General features: G+C 42.8%; 1 protein-coding gene across 9 annotated transcripts in view; it reads left to right on the forward strand.

Moving 5' to 3' along the window:
- Positions 1-20,032, forward strand: part of MEF2C (myocyte enhancer factor 2C) — a 369,418-nt gene that overhangs the window by 30,230 nt on the left and 319,156 nt on the right. For 8 of the 9 annotated variants that reach the window (XM_068247862.1, XM_068247894.1, XM_068247888.1 and 5 more), the window contains exon 2: positions 9,013-9,096. The exons of the other annotated variant lie outside the window; for it this stretch is intronic. The gene's annotated coding sequence lies outside the window, so the exon portion shown is untranslated. The remainder of the gene's footprint in view (positions 1-9,012; positions 9,097-20,032) is intronic. 9 annotated transcript variants of the gene reach the window in all.

The raw sequence follows: 20,032 nt of genomic DNA on the forward strand, positions 1-20,032 counted from the left end.
AAAGACTGTCTGTTGCTAAATTTACACATTGAGAAGTGTTTGGATTAATTTCTTAGTGGCTGGATAGGACTCCAGTTAGGATCTACATATATGCCGTAATTCAGGTCACGTAGATATCATCATTTTGGCATTTGGGACGGGCAACCAAACAAGGTCAAGTGATTGTAGGAAAATAACTCCCCATTCTGACCTCATACGAAGGTCTACACGACTCACCATTGCTAAAGAACAAAAGCAGAGGAAATTGGATTCAGTTCTTGGGCCATTGTGGTGTATGGATATCTTATGGGGTTCCTTAGGGACTGCAATGTAGAGGTGTCCATTGCATGGCCTCATCATCTGCTTCTTCTGTTCTTCTTAAAAAGCTGAGTGAAGATCGCTCTCCACTTCTGTGATCCTCCATGATATTACTTACCAGTATATTAATTACTGTAGAATACAGCAATGAATCTCTGTTATCTTGGAATTGTAAGCAATGAGTTTATCCTGGCTTTGAGTTCCATCATGAATGGTATAAGAATTTAGCAGGTGATTCAGTTTCTGAAAACTATACACAACTGAAAAAAAAATGGTGCACTTTGCTTAAATGATAGCATCCACATAACCCTAGATATAGCACACAGCTTTCTCAATCATGAAAATAAATATGATCTGAATCTTCCAGCCACTGGAGGGTACAAGATATATGAGATACTCTCTCCTCAACATAAGGAACTAACAGACTGGCACCCCTTCCAATCTGTACTGAAGTCAGCTGCTCAACTTTCTTATCGCTCTTCCTCTGCTGCTCCTCTCTGTCAAGATCTTCATTAGCTATGAATTAACCAGAGGATACATTTCAAAATCTTAACCCTACCTACTAAGCTTTCCACATTCTCTCCTCCCTGTACATCTCCTCACTAGTTTCCAGATATCAACCCAACCACAATCTCAGATCTGTACACGAGTCACGAACTTCTTTTGTCCTCTTCTAGAATCACCTCCCCACATGTATACAAGATTTCTCATGTGCTTAACCGCTCCTCTGGAATCCCCTTCCACAAAACCTCCATTGCTCTCCTACCTTTGAAATCTTTAAATGTTCCCTCAAAACTCACTTTTTCCAACAAGCATACATTATAATTTAGGCCATTACCCCTTCAACCTAATTCAAGAATCCAAATATTCCAGATTTTGAAACCAGTTGCGTTCGTATTTATAAAAGAAATTCATTACACTGATCAACCAATTTTTAAAGGAAATGATCAATAACGTGATCGTTCAAGAGTGACTGGGCCCTCCAGTTTCTCTGTTTACACACAATCCGATCTGAATAAGACAGCCGGGTGCTCAGATTGGATCAATTAATTTGGGAGAATATTGGTAACTTTATTGGTTCTACTATTGGGTAGATCTCACGCCTATGCTTTTACATGAACGTGCGCTGATCTCCTCCGGGGAAAGAGGCAGTATTGAATTAATGGTCAGGGAGTAATTAGAGGACAATATAACAAGTAAGGAAGGCAGCTGAATCTTCATATGCACATTGCTCATGACATTCTGCATTCAAGCTGAATACACTAAAATGCTAGCTTATAAATACAGAAGACGTTATCCCAGCTAAATAAATAAATCACTGCATTTACTATAGAAATACGCTCACATTGTAAAATCCTTACAAGGATCTTCATGAAGTGGGAAATAAAAGTGATTTTCAAGTTTATTTATTTATTGCTGCAAGTCCCTTTCTTATTTTGGTACTTTTTAAATAGTTTTGGTTTTGTAATAGAGATGTATTGTTTAGTAAATAGGTTTATGCCTTATATGCAACTTAGCTTAAATGGACCCTGAATAGACAAAAAAATAACAAAATCTCAACTTACCTGGGGCTTCCTCCAGCCCCTGTAGACTGTGAGGTCCCTTGGCATCCTCCTGGTCCCCTTCGGGTCTCCTGCTGGCAGCTCTGTTTGTTGCGCAATTTTGGATGAAGTTGTGCCCAACTGCACATGCACTGCCCATCAGCATGCCCAGCCCATCACTGTGAACGCTCTGCATATGCATGGTTCTCAAAAGAATGAACTGCACTTGCGCAGACCGCTTACTGTGATGCGTGTGTGATTGCGGCGGGGCACAGATGGGCCACGCATGTACATAAAGTTGGCTGAAGTGGCACACTTAACAAATCCGCCAGCAGGAGACCGGAGAGGACCCATAGGATTCCAAGGGACCTCGTGGGCTATGGGGGCTGGAGGAAGCCCCAGGTAAGTGCAGGTTCAGGTTTTTTTTTTCCGTCTGTTCAGGGTACCTTTAAACTTTGCCAAGGAGATAACAACCACCTCGGTTGAGAATGTAGTATATGTACAGAACCCCCAGATCCTCCACAGTGCTTTTGGGGAGTGAGCATCCTGGCGGATGGACTCAACCAAGCAATGGCTGAGAGCATTGTTCTCCCTACTACCCTACCTGCTCTGTAGCACTCCTGGTGTGCCGCTGCGACTTTCACCCCTTCTCCCCCAGCTTAGCAACAGTAATTGTTGCTAGCTTCCAGGCTGTACAGCTTCTAGCCTTAAACTGGTGCTCAAAAGATTGAGGCCCAATACCTGCCAGCCAGGTAACATGCTTATGAGGATTTAAAACAAACTTGTGAAGTTTGCTATGCGCTCATTTAGATACTTACCTTGGGAGGGGGAAGTCTCTTGATCCTAAAGAGGCTTCCCTCATACTTGTATGGTCACCGGTTCACATGCTAGGACCCTCAAAAAGTTGCCCTATGCATTCACACTAGCACCATCCTGCTCAAGTTTCAATGTGAATAGCTGAGCCCAATTGGGTCCATGCTACTGTGCAAACGCAGACAGCTTGCGCCTATGTAGTAGGTTAATGGCGCATACTCAATCCGGCTCAGTTTTTTCTGTAGAAAGCTAAGTGGGACTGTGCTAGTGTACTAGCGCTAGAATGGGCCTGCAGGACAGAAAGTATTAAAGAGAAATTAATTATAAATGTTATTCTTATTCCTGGTCCAATGTGGCGATGAGACTTCTTGAAGCTTTAGGGCTGGTTCAGATGGACACTTGCGGAGCGTTTACCGCAAGCGTTCGGAACGTCGCGGTAAACGCTCCCATTCAAGTGAATGGGAGCGTTTACACTGAGCTTTTGCGCGAGTTTACATGAACGTGGCGTTCAGGTCCTGATTTTTGCTAGCATTCGGGCTGCCCCTGGAAGCGACACGTAGCTTCCAGGGGGCGGCCAACCGCGATGGCTAATGTTCCCCCTAGGGGAAGAAAAAACCCGACCGCATTGGAACGCGATGCAAAGGCTACTGAAAGCCTGACTGCGCAGCAGCTGCAACGCCCCCAAACGCGACGCCACGCAGACGTCCGTCTGAACCAGCCCTTAAAGCAACGCTGAATAAAATAAATAAAAAACCTGAATAAAAAATAATCAATCTATATCCTCTGCTGCGTCCTGTTTGTTGTGTAATTAACAGAATTCTTTGTCCTCCATTTTGAAAATGTCCATTACCCCATAACAGCTTCCTGGTCAGCACACTGTTAGGCCTTGTTCACATTAGAAATCACCAGCGCTATTGCAAGCGCTGAGCGATTTATTTAGCTTTTTTTCAAAGCGCTTTTTCCATGTAAGCACTTATCTAAGCACTTTTGCTGAGCGATTGAGATCGTCAGGAAGTGAACTCTTTGACCCAGAAAATAATAAATACAATGTATTTATTTTTGAAAGCGCGCGGGAAATCGTTATACAAAGCGATTTTTCAATCGGTTTGCGATTTCCCTATACCTTCCATTACAGCAAAAGTGCTCAGAAAATTGTACTTGTAGCGCGTTTTGTGATTTCAATGAAATCGAAACACTTACATGTGAACACTCTCACAGGGAATCATTGCACAATCGCTTTTGGGGCGATTTCTAAAATTGCCAGCACTTAAAAAAATCCACAAATATGTGAACAAGCCCTTAAACTGTAATATCGCCCACTTTAGCCATAGGGAAACATGGACATTACCTTACTCATCAGTTGTCCTTTCAGTTACAACTGACAGCAACTGATATATTTCAGTTCTGACAAAATCTTGTTAGAACCGGAAGGAACCGTTGTTAGAAGAAAATGGTGAGCTTCTGAGAGCGACTGACAGCGAGGTTAGTATATAATATTCATTTGCATGTACATCATGGGTTTATGTTAAAGATTTTACTTAGTTTAGGTTCACTTTAAGCGACACAGCATTTCTTGCATACATTTTCCCAAATGACTCTACACAAGGCAAGATATCCTCCAGTAAAACATAAACATGTGTAATGCACATTATCTATGGACAGACACATTTGTCTGGATCAGTTGCTCATGATTTAAACTAGATGCACCGCTGGGTTCTCACAATACAATAAATGATCGGGGAGTTGATGGACGCTGTTGAAAGTCATTATCATCATCCTAAAAATATGCATTATAAATGAACGCCAGTAAAGTGTATGAACATCTTATTAGTGGCTATAGACATAGCATAAGGTATGTTATCATATTTCCATTCTGCTGCGATCTGTCTGGGCTCTAATTAATAAGATTGGTGAGTTTCGCTCTCCTTACTCTCTTGTAACGTTTCCCATGCCTGTCTTCCGGGCAAGATCTATACATGAGGACACTGCCATGCCCCTGCCTGACCCTTTCCCAAGCATTGCGCTTGACTTCCTGATTCGTTCCCAGGCATTTCTTCTGACACTGTTTTCTGTAAAAGTTTTTTATTCAATCTTTGCTATCTTGAATCTTTTCTCAAGAGCGAGTTCTCTCTGGTTTTTCCATTGCCATCCCTAAACCTTTTCCCTCGTGTCAGGCATGTACTTTATTGTGCTTAAAGGACTTACGAGGTGAAAATAAACTTCCGAGAAAAACAATGATATCTATCCTACTTCTCCTAAAAATGACTTTTTAAGATATCCCACAGTTTTATTTTATATTTAAATCTAGTTTTTAAGTTTTTACTGTTTCATTGTCTCTGCTCAATGACACATTCATTGCAGTATGCCAGAGCTCAAATCTATGAATTATTGATCCTTTTTATCTCTTTTCTGCTCTTAAAGAGACACTGAAGCGAGACTAAATCTCGCTTCAGGTCTTATATATAGCAGGGGCACGTGTGCCCCTGCTAAAACGCCGCTATCCCGCGGCTTAACGGGGGTCCCTTCACCCCCAACCCACCCCCCGCAAACCTTGGTCGCAGACTTGGTCGCTTTTCCCATCTTCCTGGAGGCAGGGCTAACGGCTGCAGCCCTGCCTCCCAGCGCGTCTATCAGACGCGCATCGCCGCCTCTCCCCCGCCCCTCTCAGTGAAGGAAGACTGAGAGGGGCGGGGGAGAGGCGGAGATACGCGTCTGACAGACGCGCATGGGGCAGGGCTGCGGCGGTTAGCCCTGCCCCAACCAGGAAGCGCTCCCCCGCTGCACGGAGGGGGTTTGGGGGGACAGGGACCCCCGTTAAGCCGCGCTATGGCGGCGTTTTAGCAGGGGCACGCATGCCCCTGCTAGCTATGAGGTCTGAAGCGAGATCTATTCTCGCTTCAGACTCTCTTTAAAAGCCATTTACTGACAGAAAAATATTTTATGGCTGTAATTACTTATCAGTGAGGGTTATGCTATAGTCTGACCCACTCCGACCCGGTCCCGACCCAGAAAGAAATTGTCACTTGCATACTTGATGTTTAACTTTTTCAGGCAGAGAAAGAAAAAAAGGAACACAGCATAGTTATTTGTGTGCTCGGCACTGTACATACCCATGTCTATCTCATCATGTCAAATGTCACCTCGTAAGTGCTTTAACTTCAGCAATTGTTACATAGCACAGAATGCAGAGTTCTGTAAAAGTACAGCAAACAATACATGTCCACAGTGGTTCTGTAACCATGTATATATTACATATATTCAGGATCATTCTCTGGTCACATAAGTTCCAGTGTGAGGAGGCTGAAATCAGCTTATTATTATGACTTTTATTATTATTATTATTATCATATTGCCATTAGAAATTGTTTAAAGTGTACCTGAGGAGAGAGTCATATGGAGGCTACCGTAATTATCTCCTTTTAAACAATACCAGGCAGTCCTGTTAAACTTCTGGCATCAGTAGTTCTGAGTCACAACCCTGAAACAAGCATGTGGCTAATCCAGTCAGACTTGAGTCAGAGCACCTGATCTGCATGCTTGTTCCGGTCTATAGCTAAACGTATTACACTAAGTACACATGATACAATTTTCTGATAGATTTACTGTCAAATCGATTATTCCCAACAGGTCAAACAGGTCCAATCTGATTTCCAATTGATTTTCCATAGAAGTAAATGGAAAATCGATCGGAAATCAGATCGGACCTGTTGGAAATAATTGATCAGACAGTAAATCTGTCCGAAAACCATGTGTACCTAGCATTAGAGGCAGTGGATCAGGGAGGCAGACAGGCAACTTGCTTTGTTTAACCATTTCTGTCACCCGGACATGAAGCTCACGACTGGGCGGCTGCTCTGCTGTGGTGCCGCGTTTCGGCGCATGATCGCGGGCGTGCCCCCGTGTCCCTGTGCTGTCCCCCAGTAGCCCTAGGATCAGTGAACGGGAACATGGTTCCTGATCACCGATCCGTGTCCCCAGCAGATAAACCGAAGCGCTCTTACAAGAGGCTTCAATCTTTCTGCACGTAAAATTTGCAGCGTCCCCTTGTGCTTCCGGTTAGCGAGAAGCACAAGGAGAAAAAAAAAACTCAAGGTGGCTATCTTGTGGCCAAATAGTAAAACTACATCTACATATTTTTTACATTACAATTTACACATATAATAACATTAAAAATTAACTGTTTATTTCCCACACCAAAATATTACCCAAATAAAATTTTTAACGGGAAAAAAAAATGACAATTAAAAAATAGTTACCTAAGGGTCTGAACTTTTTAAATATGCATTTGAAGGGGGTATACTACGAACATTTGTTAAATTATAAGCTTGTAAATAGTGATGGATGCGGAAAAAATGCACCTTTATTTCCAAATAAAATATTGGTGCCATACATTGTGATAGGGACAAAATTTAAATGGTGTCATAACCAAGACAAACGGGCAAATAAAATACATAGGCTTTAATTATGGTAGTGTGAATTATTTTAAAGCTATAATGGCCGAAAACTGAGAAATAATGATTTTTTTCAATTTTTTTCTTATTAAACCTGTTAAAATGCATTTATAAAAAAAAAAATCTTATCAAAATGTACCACCCAAAGAAAGCCTAATTAGTGGCAGAAAAAAACGAGATATAGATCAATAAATTGTGATAAGTAGTGATTATTTAGTTATTAGCGAATGAATGGGAGGTGAAAATTGCTCTGATGCATAAGGCGAAAAATCCACGCGGGCTGAAATGGTTAAAGAAGTTCTGTGGAGGGTATAAAAAAAACAACTGACACTTACCTGGGGCTTCTATCGGCCCCCTGTGGCTGTCATGTCCTGCGCCGTCCACCTACTATCCACCATTCCCTGCCGCCGGTCCCACTCTAATTATTCGTCTAACTAGACAAATACTGCCCACTCCCGATCGCTTCTCTGGGAGCCTACTGCGCAGGTGCAGTACGAGAAAACCTCGTACTGTGCCTGCGCAGTTAGCTCCTGGAGACGCAAGCAGGAGCCACGGCCTTGCAGCCGCAGTTGTATTAGAAAAACGGGACCAGCGGCGAGGAACGGAGGATCGTAGGAGGACGGCGCGGGACATGACAGCTGCAGGAGGCCGATAGAAGCCGAGGTAAGTGTCAGTTTTTGTTTTTAATACCCTCCACAGAACCCCTTTAAAAGGAAATAAATATTGCAACCTCCATATCATTCTCACCTCTGGTTCCTTTAATTGATGATTGGACTGTTAGTGGCTCCTTTATGGTGCCCATACATGGTACCATTTTTTTTCATATGATCTTACCATTTCTACATAGTATAAGGGTAAATAAAGTGAATATACTGAAAGGATAATTTAGGCAGTTCCCTTATATTGAATAGAAATGGTAAGATTGGATGAAAAAATTGTACCATGTATGGGCACCATTAGCAGTGTTAAGATTGTACATCAAAATTGTATCATAAGTGGGCACCTTTAGCAAGGCACTTAGTTAACATCTTCATAATATTATTAACTAGCAAGCATGTTTGGCAGAAGTACGGTAAGTGGATTTGCAGTGCTTATAAATGCCTAGGAATCTTCTTCACTTGCGAGAAGTGAAATTGTTACCCGGTAAAACAAGAACAGAAAAAAAGGGTGCCCAGATGATGCTACCTGATTTTTTTCTTTAGCTATAGCATAGTAACTAGCAGCACAACAGACTGAATAGCAGTATACATGCATTGTGCAGACTATTTGTGCTGCTGCTGTTGTCCTCTGGCCTAATGGTTACCTGGTAATAACTCTCAGCATGCATTTTTTTCCCGCTGCAGTTCCATTTTGTATAGAGTGTGCCAATGTGCCCTGCTTATTTTTAAAGCAATGTACAGATCCGTCTGACTTTTTCTTTCCTGCCTTTAAACCAAGTGTTCATAACCACTGATTTGTCAGTTAGTCTATTTAGGCATTTGAAAACACTATAGTAGAAATTAGAATTTGGCAGGAAAAAAATTCTCTTGCATCAACAGAACCATATGTGCAAAATCATGATTGACAACTGGGCTCATTTCCATTGCCCCTGTGATGCCACACACTTGCTTGAGCGATATTGCAGCACTTTGTGTCTTGATAGCTCAGCTTCAAAAAGCAGCCAACAGCTTTCTTGTGGTTGGTAGGATGGGTCACATAGGGACAATATAGAAAGCAGCTGCATGGGCGTCTGACAGTCACCAAGACTTTAGCCTTTTAATATATAGAGGCTGAAGTACAGCACAACTGAATGTATAAACCCCCATATCACACTGAGAGACAAAGGGGGATTTTCTAACTGTTCATTTTAAATGTATAATTCAAAAATGGAGTTTGTCCTTTTCTCAAACAGTAATTTTATCTTTTTAAAGGTGCCGAATTAAAGAAACTGTGAAGTAACTTTAATGCAAATGACAAGCTGTAGAATCTTGAATTTGGAAACTGAGGTGTGAACGGTAGGTGTGATTATTTTGTTCCTAACAAATATTGCATAGGATTCGTCTACAGCTTAGAGTGTACCTAAATTATAAATTACATTTAAACCGAATAAGTTGCAATATGTATTAAATCACACATAACAAAAAGTGATTTTCTCACCCCCAGGGTCTGTATTTTCACCCCCCGGGTCCGTATTCCACATTTGGGCCCATATGCAATTCACTTTTTCACCTGAGTTTTCTCCTAGGTGAAATTTTCAAACTTGTAAATAAAATACCTTTTAAACCACCAGCAAACAAACAAATACTCAAATTAATGTTGATAGTACTTTTTTAACTACTTTTTGGTACTTTTCCCTGAAAAATGCTAAAAAGTTATTATAAATCTAAAATGAAAAATTTTCTCCTAGGAGAAAACTCAGGTGAAAAAGTGAATTGCATATGGGCCATAGTCTTAAAATCCCCGCCCCCTGTCTAAAATCGGGCCGTGCAATTTCTTTCTTTCCTAACCATAGTTGCAAAGGATGCTGGGGGATTGATGTCATAGCCCCCCCCCCCCCCCCCCCCATGTCCTGCTCCCAGCCAACAACCACTGTTAAAAGAGATGTAATGTAATCCAGGCAAATAGACAGAAACATGGAATAAGATTTTTAGAAAACAGACCTACAACCTCCCCCCCCCCCCCACCGCCCTACCAATTATGAAAGGAGCTGTAATTGGATCCAGGCAGGCAGAGGGCAGTGGAGGTCACCAGGCTGGAGGGGTGGACACAATGCTAAGGGTGTACTTGCAAGGCATCAGCATGAAAAGAAAGACAGAGGTGCTACTTCAGATATATGTGTGTAGGCTCTAGACACTACGATGTACCAGATGTAAACTTTATACGTTCATCTAACTGTACATAGTGCATAGGCTACATATATGTATTGTCATTCAAAGTTTTTTTTTGGTCAGAGGTAGTCTTTAACCACTTAAAGAGAGACTGAAGCGAGAATAAATCTCGCTTCAGACCTCATAAATAGCAGGGGCACGTGTGCCCCTGCTAAAACGCCGCTATAGCGCGGCTTAACGGGGGTCCCTTCACCCCCAAATCCCGCTCGATACACCCGGGGAGCGCTTCCTGGTTGGGGCAGGGCTAACCGCCGCAGCCCTGCCCCACGCGCGTCTGTCAGCGCGTATCTCCGCCTCTCCCCCGCCCCTCTCAGTCTTCCTTCACTGAGAGGGGCGGGGGAGAGGCGGCGATGCGCCGCTGACAGACGCGACTGGAGGCAGGGCTGCAGCCGTTAGCCCTGCCTCCAGGAAGGGAAATTCTGCGACCTTTCTACGACACACTTTTGCGGGGGGTGGGTTGGGGGTGAAGGGACCCCCGTTTAGCCGCGGGATAGCGGCGTTTTAGCAGGGGCACACGTGCCCCTGCTATTTATGAGCTCTGAAGCGAGATTTATTCTCGCTTCAGAGTCTCTTTAAGGACTGCAGTCATAAAACCCCTTAAAGACCAGAGCCTTTTTTTCCATTCAGACCACTGCAGCTTTAACGGTTTATTGCTCGGTCATACAACCTACCACCTAAATGAATTTTACCTCTTTTTCTTGTCACTAATACAGCTTTCTTTTGGTGCGATTTGATTGCTGCTGTGAGTTTTACTTTTTATTATATTTATCAAAAAAGACATGAATTTTGTAAAAAAAATGACTTTTTTTTACTTTCTGTGCTGACATTTTTCAAATAAAGTAAAATTTCCTATACATTTGAGCGCGAAAGTTATTCTGCTACATGTCTTTGATAAAAAAAAAACCATTCAGTGTATATTTATTGGTTTGGGTAAAAGTCATAGCGTTTATAAACTATGGTGCAAAAAGTGAATTTTCCCATTTTGAAGCATCTCCAAATTTTCTGACCCCCTGTCATGTTTCATGAGGTGCTAAAATGCCAGGATAGTATAAATATCCCCCAAATGACCCCATTTTGGAAAGAAGACATCCCAAAGTATTCACTGAGAGGCATGGTGAGTTCATAGAAGATTTTATTTTTTGTCACAAGTTAGCGGAAAATGACACTTTGTGACAAAAAAAAGGAAAAAAAAAGTTTCCATTTCTTCTAACTTGCGACAAAAAAAAATGAAATCTGCCACGGACTCACCAAGCCCCTCTCTGAATACCTTGAAGTGTCTACTTTCCAAAATGGGGTCATTTGTGGGGTGTGTTTACTGTCCTGGCATTTTGGGGGGTGCTAAATTGTAAGCACCCCTGTAAAGCCTAAAGGTGCTCATTGGACTTTGGACCCCTTAGTGCAGTTGGGCTGCAAAAAAGTGCCACACATGTGGTATTGCCGTACTCAGGAGAAGTAGTATAATGTGTTTTGGGGTGTATTTTTACACATACCCATGCTGGGTGGGAGAAATATCTCTGTAAATGACAATTTTTTGATTTGTTTTACACACAATTGTCCATTTACAGAGATATTTCTCCCACTCAGCATGGATATGTGTAAAAATACACCCCAAAACACATTATACTACTTCTCCTGAGTATGGCGATACCACATGTGTGGCACTTTTTTGCACCCTAACTGCGCTAAGGGGCCCAAAGTCCAATGAGTACCTTTAGGATTTCACAGGTCATTTTGCGACATTTGGTTTCAAGACTACTCCTCATGGTTTAGGGCCCCTAAAATGCCAGGGCAGTATAGGAACCCTACAAATGACCCCATTTTAGAAAGAAGACACCCCAAGGTATTCCGTTAGGAGTATGGTGAGTGCATAGAATATTTTATTTTTTGTCACAAGTAAGCGGAAATTGATTTTAATTGTTTTTTTTCACAAAGTGTCATTTTCCGCTAACTTGTGACAAAAAATAAAATCTTCTATGAACTCACCATACTCCTAACGCGCCATACTCCTAACTCCCAGCGCGCGATCCCCGGCAAAACAGTGCCCCAGGACCTGACGCCATTCTGCGTTACGTGGTCCTGGGGCTGCCACTTTGCCGCCGCCAATATGAAGTAGGCGTTTGGCAAGTGGTTAAAGATGCCCATTAAGAATCCAATTTCCTGAACGATCAACCATTCAATCTGATCACATTGATTGATGGAAAATGATCGTTCTGACCCAGAGGGGAAAATGATAAGCAATCCAATCAGACTAAAAGAATTGTTCCAAAATTAAAACCAACTGACTGATCAATAGAATGGCACCATTAATGGAACTTGATCTAATCAATCGTACGGTCGATCGTTCAGGAGCTTGTACCATTAATGGGTACCTTAAGGGGCTCCCGAGCCAAAGCTTGGGTCCAGAAACACACACATACCTAAGGAGAGGGAAGCCTCTGGATCTAATGTGGCTTCCCTCGCTGTCCTCCAATCCCCAGTTGCTGCATATTGCCGGACATTCCAGCTGAGGCTACACTCCTTTTCTGGCCTCACCTGCACAGTAGTCCTTTCACACGGCGCACATTACGACTGGAATACAACAATACCAAATAGCCGCATTGCTCATTAGACGTGCGGTGTGACCATGCAGTGAAGCATACACAGTACAAGGAAAGTATGCTTCACCGCCACTGTAAATGTGCACGTTGTTCATTAAACGCACAACATGCTGTGCAATACTCCATCTGGACATGCAGCACCACACCTAAAGTGAACTTGCCATAGAAATATCATTGCATTGTGTTGGGATGCATTGATATTGTCCATTGCGACAGAGCGCAACAGATGTAACATCCCTTAGATGAACTGCATCAGCCATAAGCAAGAAGCACGCACTAGAGCAGGCATGGGCAAACTTGGCCCTCCAGTTGTTAAGGAACTACATGTCCCACAATGCATTTGCCTTTATGAGTTATGACTGGCTGCCAGACTCCTGCAATGCATTGTGAGACTTGTAGTTCCCTAACAGCTGGAGGGCCAAGTTTGCCCATGCCTGCACTAGAGGTTACCAACCGGCATGGGTCAGTCAGTTACTCAGTTTTTAGATCTCAAGATGTGTAAGGTGGGGCTGGCATCCATGTTGACTAAATGCATGAAACAATGGGTAGTTTCTTTACATGAAGACCTAAGAAATAAAAAACAGCATGTTCTGAAAAAAATACATAATTAAATGTATATACAGTGCAAAGCGCAGGTCTCATGCTATAGTTATAGAGGTTTGAGCAGATGTAACGAGATGTGGAAACCCAAGTAAAGTAAGCTCAGCTCCTTATTGGTCAGAGACATCGCTCATCACTCACCCATAAGGACCAATAATGATCCTTGGAATATCAAAAGGGAGGGATGTCTTGCTAACACTAAGGGAGGGGGGGGGGGGGGGGCATCATGTTAACACTTTTGACAACAGCAGTAATTTGATCATTTGTCATTATTACTGCTTCTGGTGGGAGGGGTGGGAATAGTTTGTTTGCCCTAAATGATTGGGCATGCTGGATCTTTTAGCAATGTATTGGGGCAGCTATACACATCCAATATTCTTCTCTGCCTGAGACAGCTCCAAATGACGGACCTCTATCCCAAAAAATTGTAACATTTAAAATGCGTGTCTATGAATATGTATTAAATATAGACAATTTATGATGCATTTTACTTCTTATAAATACGTATTCAAAATTTCAATTTTTTTCCCCCAATACGGGTCTTTAACCTCCTGAGCGGTATGGACGAGCTCAGCGCGTCCATCACCGCCGGAGGCTGGCACTCAGGCCCTGCTGGGCCGATTTTTATCAAATAAAAAGCAGCACACGCAGCCGGCACTTTGCCAGCCGCGTGTGCTGCCTGATGCGGCAAAAGAGGGTCCCCCCAGCCGCCCGAGCCCTGCGCAGCCAGACCAATCAGTTCCGGCCAGCGCTAAGGGCTTGATCGGAGGCGGCTGACGTCAGGACGTCGGCTGACGTCCATGACGTCACTCCGCTCGTCGCCATGGCGACGAGAAAAGCAAAACAAGTAGGGCCGCTCATCGCGGCCCTTCTTGTTACTTCTGGTCGCCGGAGGCGATCAGAAATATGCAACAGGAGCGCCCTCTAGTGGGCTTTCATGCAGCCAACTTTCAGTCGCTACTGTGCCTGCACAGGAGCGCAAATGGTAAATATTGCAGCCCGTACTGCGGCTTGTCAGCGGATATTTCTGGTGCTGCCTGCGCTGGATCCCCGAGGCTAAAGAGAACGGGGGAAGCCTCATTAGAAACCAGAGGCTTTCCCCTCCCGAGGTACGTACCCCCCCAGGGGCTTGTTTTATTTTCATACAGATTCCGTTTAAAAGTCAGCATTATTTATGTCTATCTATGTATGAGAATGAGTTATATGTTTCCTGTGTTAAAACCTAGTCAGCCCAGTAAAATTCCATTATAATGATAACACAGGAATTAAGAAGTTATTTTGTCCATTATTAGCATGTGATCACTAAGCAATGAAGTGTATTCCCATTTTCCCTGATTATTGGTATGAGCGTGATGTAATGCCTTATTGGTCTCTGGCAATGCTCTGCTGGTATCATGTACAGCGGTACTGCTCTGCATTCACCTCCAATCATTCTGCTTGCCTCCTGTCCCGTGCTGGTGTTTTATGTAATGACACAATGCTATAATGATTGCATGTAATGATGTCTGTTGTACTTCACCTAATGGGGCATTGCTTCATTGGTTACCTTGCAATCACATATTGCTCAGCAGGTGTATTTACTTAAAATAATAACACTATGCTGGGCTTTGCTGTATGTTATGCTAATTATTATTGTTCTGGAGTCCTTTGATACGGTATGTTTATGTTATCAGTTCTCCTGTTTCAATATGTTTGTGTGAGAGACTAGACCAAATGTCTGTCTCTCCCACTCTATCTACCTATATATCTATCTATGTGTCATATGCTAAGTACACACCATACAATTTTCAGTTAGATTTTCTGTTAGATTTACCTGCCAGATAGATAAATGATCTATCTAACCATCTATCTGCCTAGCAATTAGGCATTGTTCTACCCAGCAGGAGATAACCAGAAGACAATGCACCAGAGATAATGACCAGTCACTATCAGTACTTTACAGAAATAATCTAACAGAAAATCTAAAGGTCGCCATACACTAGATTTCTGTCAGATGCCTGTTAAGTAGAATCTGACAGGAATCTATTGATGTGTGCCAAACTATAGGAACAGATCTCCAATAGATTTCAGAATGAAATCTATTGAAAAATCGATCTAAATGCTTTATTGGACCATTAGATCCAATGCAACTCTATGGGACCTAGATCTTCCATCCTGTCAGATAGATCAAATCGATCAAAATAAATTGAAATCGGCCACAAATCGATCGAATGGGGAATTTGATAAAATCAATTTCTGGTCAATGACTAAATTCGAGCAGTGTATGGGCCACTTAACAGAAAAAACGAACAGAAAACTGTATGGTGTGTACTAGACATGATGCTTGGTACACATAATGCAATTGCCTGTCAGATCAACGGGTGGAATCGATCATTTCCAACGGATTCGATCTGATTTCTGATTGATTTTCCGATCACTTCTATACAAAATCGATTAGAGATCGGAAATCAGATCAGACCTGTTGGAAATTATCAATTCCCCCTGAGGATCTGACAGGAAATTGCATGGTGTGTAAAGGTGGCCACATCTAGTGATTTTGTGGCCGATCGACCATCCAATTCAATGCATCAGTATTAACTCAATGCATCAGTATTCAGTATCATTAAAGTTCAAATGTTAAAAAATACAATTCTAACAACTCATTAGACTGCTGGATCATCTCCAAGCTCTGGCAGGATTGGGGATGGTAGCAGATAAAGACCTACTGCTCAGAACAGATAATGATCCCTAACAATGCAAAAAGTGGAAGTTCAGGCTATTATTGTTAGTTTTGACAAGAAAGGGAAAGGTTTTTATTGGTGGGTATAATCACAAAATGTCAGTAAAACTGCTGTGCCAGGCAGTCAGGTAGCAGGCATTGAGCAATTAGCACAACCTGCATTACCTATATTGGCAGGGTAACACACTTATTGTGCAACACTAACTGTCAGAAGTACTAGGACAATTGCCTTGCTGTGCATGGCCATTTTACCAACATTTTGTGCATATACCATATTGTCTTCTTCCTCTTTGTTGGAGAGATTATACCTAATTGTGCATACATGTACACAATTACTGTCCTTCGCAGGGATCTGAACTCAGTTACGCGGTGACAGTTCAAGGCTTAGTGCTGTACAGATGTGTTGCTAGCCCACAGGCTAGTGACGTATTATTTTGTGAGTGGAGGTAAAACAGTACTGCACGTAATGGAGCAACTTTGAGTACGATGGGTAAGGAGGAGGGCACAGATAAAAAGATCAACAGTTCAAAATTTGCCAGTATGGGAGCTGAGTAAACATTATCATTCATCTGGATTTTTCCAAAATAATACTATGGGATTTCAGGAATGTCCTATGTGGAAATAGGACTATAGATTTTATTGTTTCAATCGGTTTATTTTCCCTTCAGATTTGCATTACAGGACAGATCCTTCCTAAAGAGCAGTTGGTGAACAATCAGAAAAATACATTAAAGAATACTTCCAGCGTAAAATAGCCCGCGGTGAAAGGCTCTCTATTAATGCTGCCAGGATTGGCGGGTGGTGGGGTTAATTACTCGCTTTCCAGTAATGCATTATAGGTAGAACCCCCCTTTGTAAAGCTTTGTAGCGTTTTTTCTAAAGACTTCTCAAGCTATGTGCCCCCCTCCCAACTTGCTTTCTGATGTCCAACCCCCCCATTTGGCAGCCATGTCCTAATTGGTTGCTGCCAGGCTGTGGGGTGGGCCACTGCAAGCAGGTGGGAGTGGCTACAGAGCTTTGGAAGACTTTGGAAAACATTACCGCCACTGTCTTCCAGATGGAGGGGGTTGAGTTTCTGTCATTAATGAATTAAGGGCGAGCTGGTGAGTGATTGACCATACAACCCGCCGATCATGGCAGCAGCAATAGAGAGCCTAACATTACATTACAATACAGACTCTCTATTTTACACTGGCAGTAGTCTTTAATCTATAGCCTTGATTCATCCCTGGGTGGGTTGCTTTGGCAACCACCCCTGCCCCCTTTAAAAATATATATATATTTATTTATTTTTTTCTAAACGCATTTCAAGAGCTACACCCAGCATGAGCCCACGTTAAGAGCAGGCAGGAGCAGCAGAAAGGCCTCAGCTCACTGCTTTGCTATTATTATAGTAAGATGATGGATGAGGGTGGGGGCAGAGTTTTCAAAGCAACACAGAAAATTGTTACCTGTGTGAAAGAACGGAAATACAATTTCTCTTAACTTTCCGTGAAGTGTTCTGTTTTGCTATGGAATATCCACATGCAAGTCTACAACTAAAATACCTGATAAATATAACCTTGTTTTATGCTGAACGGTCACAGGCCTGGTGCATGTTGCTACTTTATGCTAACCATAGGTTTTGACACTGGTGTGGTCATTTAGCAGTGGACCTTGTGAGAACAATCCCCCTAGAAATGTCCCATTTTATTTAGATTTTAGTCCTGAACTGTAAAAAATAAATATTTTTAATCGCATTGGTTGATGAGGGAAACTGGTATTTCTTCCTTTTCAGACACTTTGATAGAGGAAACTTTAGTAAGACCCAGTGCACACCAAAACCGCTAGCAGATCCGCAATACGCTAGCGGTTTTGGGAGCTGATTTCAGAGCGATTCTAGGTATGTTTAGAGAGGTTTTCTAAACATACCTAGCGGTTTTGGGTGCGTTTTTGTGTAGCAGATTACACATATTGTTACAGTAAAAGCTGTTACTGAACAGCTTCTGTAACAAAAATGCCTGGCAAACCGCTCTGAAGTAGCGTTTTTCAGAGCGGTTTGCGTTTTTCCTATACTTTACATTGAGGACGAAACGCTTCCGAAAACCGCAAACGCGCAGCAGGAGGTGCGTTTGCGGCTTGGCAAAAACCTCAAACCGCCGGTGTGCACCATCCCATTGCAATACATTAGCCAAGCGTTTTTCCAGGTGGATGCGGCCAGCGGATCGCTCCAAAAACCGCTCGGTGTGCACTAGGCCTAAGATAGCCCTGGTAAATAACTCTCTACTGATGACTGCTTATCCAAATCTAAAAATAGCCCCAACTGGGTGGGTGGTAAGCTGGTGGTAGTAAGGTAAGTATTAATAGAATTAATTAGATCAGTACCTAAATAACTGAGCGGAGTTAGCAAATTACCTTCATTATTGGGAAATATTGGAAATATTGGAAAAAAATTACAATCAGCAATGCTTTAAAGTTATACAGTATACTAGACAGATAGGCTAGGACTCTGCACATGCATATTACGGATGTGCCATGTTGGTAATATCCTTTGATCCAAGCCACTGGCTATCAGACACATTGTTGTAGTGCTCTTTTCTCCATTCACTAAGATTAAATATAACAACTTTTTTTCACAACCACCGGTACTTCATTAGCAGTCGAAAAATTGTCAATGTAGCAGTGATCAGGAAGGACTAGAATGCAATTAACTTTTTCTCCTAAGTTTTCTCTTAAGTGATATTTTTAAACTTAATACTTGCTAAATGTATTTTAAGCCCCCAGAAATCAATTAAATACTCAAAATAAATTTGATAGTACTTTTTCACTTACTTTTTGTTACTTTTTCAGTGAAAAAGTGTTAGAAAATTATTTTAAATAGAATATGAAAAATTACCTCCTAGGAGAAAACTCAGGAGAAAAAGTGAAATGCATATGGGCCAAAGAGAGAGAGAGAAGTGATTACAAAAACAAGGTGTAGAAGCAGCAGCCGTAAAAGGTAGTCCCCGCCTTACGAGCACCCAACTTATGAACAACTCGCTGATGCGAATGGGGCGGAAATGTGAACGTTTTTATTTTTTGTTCAAAAAGACCTTGTCGTTTTTGAGAAAATCAATTTTAAAAAGCTTTTGCAAAAGATTCAAAGGAAAAAAAATGCTTTTAAACTGGTAAAATGACATTCTGTCTGTGGTACACTAAGGACACAGGAGGACACAGGGGGACAAAGGTGACACCCTGGGGGTGGGCAGAGGTGGTACGGAGGGGTGCACTGAAGGCACAGTTTAAAAGAGGTGACACAGAAAGGGACACCGTGGGCACAGGTGGACAGAGGTTACACCGTGGGGGTGGGCAGAGGTGGCACAGAGGGGGACACTGAAGGCACAGGTTAACAGAGGTGACACAAAGGGGGACACTGAGAGCACAGATTGACAGAGGTGACACCATGGCACAGAGATTGACACTGAAGGCACAGGTTAACAGAGGTGACACAGAGGGGGACACTGAGGGCACAGGTGGACAGAGATGACACTGTGGGGAGGAGAGCAGAGGTGACACAGAGGGGGACACTGGAGGCACAGGTTAACAGAGGTGACACAAAGGGGTACACTGAGGGCACAGATGGACAGAGGTGACACCGTGGGTGTGGGTACAGGTGGCACAGAGATTGACACTGAAGGCACAGGTTAACAGAGGTGACACAGAGGGCACAGGTGGACAGAGGTGACACTGTGGGGAGGGGAGCAGAGGTGGCACAGAGCGGGACACTGAGGGCACAGGTGGACAGAGATGACACTGTGGGGAGGGGAGCAGAGGTGACACAGAGGGGGACACTAAAGGCACAGGTTAACAAAGGTAGCACAGAGGGGACACTGGAGGCACAGGGGGGCCTGGAGGAGGTGCAGGGGACAGAGATGGAACAATGCACACTTATGCCACTTATGCACAGATTCAAGTTACAAACGAACCTACAGTCACTATCGTGTTCATTAACTGGGGACTACCTGTATTTAAACTAAAAGAAAGCCAGGTGATCACCAGCAGTGAACAAAAACTGCTATCTTGCTTAGGGCCCCATTTCACATTAATCCTTTTCTGTGTTAGGGCAGTATTGTTGGGCGAGGTGTGAGGTGGGAATGTATTACAGATTTATAAATGGTCTCTTCATCCT

Source organism: Hyperolius riggenbachi, chromosome 1 (assembly GCF_040937935.1).
Source record: "Hyperolius riggenbachi isolate aHypRig1 chromosome 1, aHypRig1.pri, whole genome shotgun sequence".
Classification (NCBI taxonomy): domain Eukaryota; kingdom Metazoa; phylum Chordata; class Amphibia; order Anura; family Hyperoliidae; genus Hyperolius; species Hyperolius riggenbachi.